The 3,155-nt window shown below is 41.7% G+C and overlaps 1 protein-coding gene across 1 annotated transcript in view; it reads left to right on the top strand.

Moving 5' to 3' along the window:
* Positions 1-2,298: 2,298 nt before the first annotated feature.
* The window catches only part of wnt4b (wingless-type MMTV integration site family, member 4b), a 10,903-nt gene continuing 10,046 nt past the window's right edge, over positions 2,299-3,155 (top strand). The window contains exon 1 of the mRNA XM_034306088.2: positions 2,299-3,155. This exon is cut by the window's right edge and continues 398 nt beyond it. The gene's annotated coding sequence lies outside the window, so the exon portion shown is untranslated.

Here is a 3,155-nt window from a genome sequence, read left to right as displayed (position 1 = left end):
CGAATCTTGATGTGAGAGGAGCGGCAAAAGCTCAGAGCTGATAGAAACCATTTGTTGGTCAAATCTGAAGTCAGGATCAAAAATGACACCAAGATTTCTGACCTGAGGCTTGAGAGAGAGAGAGAGAGAGAGAGAGAGAGAGAGCTGCTGGGTGATTTAATAATCTGGTTTTGTGTTTGGAAAATAATGATCTCCATTTTCTCTTCACTGAGTTGGAGAAAGCAGTTTGCTGTCCAGCTTCCAGACTCTCACTGACACTTCAGCGAGCACAGGTTACTGGGCTTCAGAGATTTGTGTGTCATCAGTGTGATAATTTATAAATCTGAAAGATGTTAGTCAGTGGAAGTGAATATATTTGAAAAAAGGTTGAACAACAGATGAAAAACAATTTTCAGGGGTAAAATCTGAACCAATCTGTGACGGTTCCCTGAAGTCCGAGTGCTCGAGGCGTTCAGTAAGAATGTTGTGATCAGCCGTGTTAATCACAGCTCTGTGAGCTAATAGCATTAGTGCAGCACAGTTACAGCATCACCAACAAGCCATAAATCATTATTCACTGTTAGTAAGACGACTCGAGCTAGAGCTTTAAAACCAAACTGAAACGTTTCAGAGGAATCAGATTTATTCTCATAAGAGCAGAGCTGAGAAAGAAGCTTTTCCATAACTTTGGGCAGAAAAGGAAGTTTTGAAATAGGATGAAATTTACCGAGAGCCTTTGCATCAGGTTTAAGGATTTACAGAACAGGAAGTGAAGAGACACAGAAGGTTTTTCTTTCTTGCTTTCTTTTATAATCTTATTTTTCTGTATAATGTGTAATAGTTCTGCTTTTGCGTTCCCTGTGGTGTGTCCAGGAGCTTCACAGCAATCAGTCTTCAACACGGTTCTTTTCGAGAATAAAGAACAGACAGCGTTACAACTCCGACGCTGCAGTGTTTAATCTCACCAGGGTTCAGGGTTCTGGGTTCAGGGTTCTGGGTTCAGGGTTCTGGGTTCTGTAGACTTGTAGCTCAGAGCTGCTGCTGTAATCAGAAACACTGTGCTGTTGCTCATCCCAGCACTCTGCGCCAACATCCACTCACTCAGAGATGTTTGAAAACATAGTGTTTTTCTCTGCTTTTTTGTGTGTGTGTGTGTGTGTGTGTGTGTGTTCTGTACACACCAAAAACAACCTCCAAGATGGAGAAATGTTCATCATCAGCGTATGAACCTGCGTGTGTTTAGAGTGTGTGTTTAGAGTGTGTGTTTAGAGTGTGTGCTAGGACTCTAGGGTTTATCACGGCTGCTGATCTGGACGTTACTTTGTGCTCTGTAATTTCTCCGATGCTACAAACCGCACTGAGGACCAGGTTTAGGATGAGAGCCGGGAGAACACGCTGCGTTCCAGTGGAACATTAAGCAGAAGCTCCACCTCATCGTCACTCCACACATCTGAACCCTTGTTGGTGCATTTCTCCTTCTCTAACACTCTTAACGTTATTCTTTAAGCGTATGACGTAGCAGTTTATGACGTACGGTCCCTGCGCTGACGTCATCCTGTGAGCGATTTCAGGGTTTTTTCATGTGGATGGAGATGTTTTCATGTTCATGTGAACAGATAAAAACTTTTTAAAAAGTAGCTGTATCTGTAAACACTCTCAGTTTCTCGTGACTCTTCTGCACCTGTACACTGGAATGATTTATAATCACACTCTCGTGTGTCACTCAGAAGAGAACCGCTTCCTGCTTCAGTCTGGTTCCTCTCCGGGTTCCTGCAGGGAGCTTTTCCTCGTCACTGCCTCCTCTGGCTTGTTCATGAGAAATCTCAGTCTGTGTCTGGATTCCTGTAAAGCTGCGCTGTGATAATGTCTGTTTATCAAAAAAGCGCTACAGAAATAAAGTTGAATTGAATTGAAATTGGAGAGACAGGAACGAGGCAGAAGTGCTAATCCCATCCACTAATCCCATCCACTAATCCCATCCACTAATCCCATCCACACAAAAGTAGTTTTAATAGAAGTTTTGCCATGAGCATTTTTTCTTTTCTTTTCTGTTTTTAACTTTTCTTTTTACATTTTCTGTCATTCTTGGTGTATTTCTGTACTTTTTTCTGTAATCTTTTCTTAATTTTACTTTAATATCAGTTCAATTTTTTACACTTTGATCTGTTTATTCTGATTCTGTTTTCTACTTTAATTAGGCAATTTTGAAATCCACCACTTTCTGTATTTTATTATTATTATTATTATTATTATTATTATTATTATTATTTAGGGGGTTTAGGGGTCCTACCGGTCGCTCTGTCCCGGACGTGATTTATTTTTGTCCTCCAGGTTCAATATTTGTGGTCCCCTCTTGTCTAAATGTCATCCCTTCTTCCGAGACAATACGGAGGGGTGAAGGACGACAGAATGGAGGGAGTGTGGGAGGAAGGGAGTGACGGAGGGGGCACACTCGTAAAGAACAGCAACAAAGTTTGGGAAAATTAAACAAGAGGTAAAGGGGACAGGGGCATGTCCACTCTCTCTCTCTGTCTCTGTCTCTCTCACTCATTGTATTTATCCCTCCGTTTATTTATCACTCGCTTCTCTCAGTTTTACGCAAAAGACTTTTTTTGTAAGAGGTATAAAGGGGTGACATTTTCTGACGCAGACTTCACAGACGCTAGGTAACACACACACGTCATGAGTATTCGAATAGGAAACTCCTACATTTTCTCTCTCTCTCTCTCTCTCTCTCTCTCTCTCTCTCTCACACACACACACACACACACACACACACTCACTGGTGCTTAAGTTAAGAATAGTGGTGAGCACTACAGCAGTCACGCAATTAATATTGTGTGTGTGTGTTTGTGTGTGTGTGTTTCAGCGTTTAAATGAAAGCATGATTTGGTTAGTTTGAGTTTGCAATTCATTTGATTCACTCAAAAGAGTCATTTAAGAGAACGAGTCATTCCTGATTCATTCATCATTTACCAATATTTATGAAAGACAACACACACACACACACACACACACACAGAGTGTGTTCAGTGCTAACAGTGATAATGAGGCTGAGCTCATCTCTCTCTCTCTCTCTCTCTCTCTCTCTCTCTTTATAACCCCTGTCCCACCTCCTTTATCTCCACTCGTCCCCTCGCACTCGTCCGGTTCGTCCTTCTCTAGAGGAATACACC

This window comes from Pangasianodon hypophthalmus, unplaced genomic scaffold (assembly GCF_027358585.1).
Source record: "Pangasianodon hypophthalmus isolate fPanHyp1 unplaced genomic scaffold, fPanHyp1.pri scaffold_109_ctg1, whole genome shotgun sequence".
NCBI lineage: Eukaryota > Metazoa > Chordata > Actinopteri > Siluriformes > Pangasiidae > Pangasianodon > Pangasianodon hypophthalmus.
Note: the sequence above shows the minus strand (reverse complement) of the source record. Positions and strands in the feature narration are given on the sequence as shown.